Source organism: Odocoileus virginianus, chromosome 24 (genome assembly GCF_023699985.2).
Source record: "Odocoileus virginianus isolate 20LAN1187 ecotype Illinois chromosome 24, Ovbor_1.2, whole genome shotgun sequence".
Taxonomy (NCBI): domain Eukaryota; kingdom Metazoa; phylum Chordata; class Mammalia; order Artiodactyla; family Cervidae; genus Odocoileus; species Odocoileus virginianus.
In genome coordinates, this window is record NC_069697.1 from 40,822,622 (window position 1) to 40,823,642 (window position 1,021).

A 1,021-nucleotide genomic window follows, 5' to 3' on the forward strand; every position below is an offset into this window, starting at 1 on the left:
ACTTTAAAAATGTGTATTATCAGAAGATCTCTCAAAGATTATTAGATTTTAAAAACATTAAAAACAAGCTTAAAGGTTTTAACTCAAATTTTTGAAGCAGTGATTCAGAATGACCTTCCTAAATTGACACTCTGCCTATGCTGATTAAGAATACATGCTAGCCAGGTGCTTTTAATGTGGGCTTATATGCAAGGCAGGTTTGAAAAAAACCTTTGATTAACTAGGTAACTTTAGCATGAATTAAATAGACTGCATGAATACACAGAACTCCTTAAACTGTGGAGACAGGTACACCTATAATCTCCCATTACAAATACAGGAGAATACAACCCAATGTTAATAAGCATCACATCCTTCAGAAGTCTATTTTCTGTAACTGGAAAAGAAAACTAAGGCTTTCTTTACTCACATTTGTCTGCTGCACAGCTGCCTATATTTACATCGCCCATGGCTTCAAAAATAAACCATAAGCACTATCAATATAAAATAGCAAATAACCGCTGCATCAAATCAGAATTGTCAAAATATTTCTTCAATGCTAGCAGTTTACAATTAAGCGTTTCAGTACATGTGTCTTTTAATTAAGCTGCATTACTGTAGCAAATCATGTGTGGGTTTTTTCTAAAATGTTAAAATCACAAAATCTTTGTTGACCCCTAACACAATGACTGGATTGCTATATCGTGAAATTTCAGTTTTTTACAAGTTTACATACCATTCAGCAAAGTCACAAGCTTAACTAGGTAAAAACAGCTAGAAAAGCAGAATATAGAAATATTAAATATCCAGATAATCACCTATTCTAATATCAAAATCAAGGGCAAGAGACACTTAATTAGTATGTTTAATTCACTGAACGCAAGATTAGGTTGATGCATATCCAAAAACGCTATTGCAATGTTGTTTTTTTTTTTTAAACGACAGTATAAATGTCATAGTAACATTATCTTTAGATATTGCTGAACACAAGACTTTCCCTGAGGTGTAAACATCAAATAACTTGAACAGCTTTACACATCAG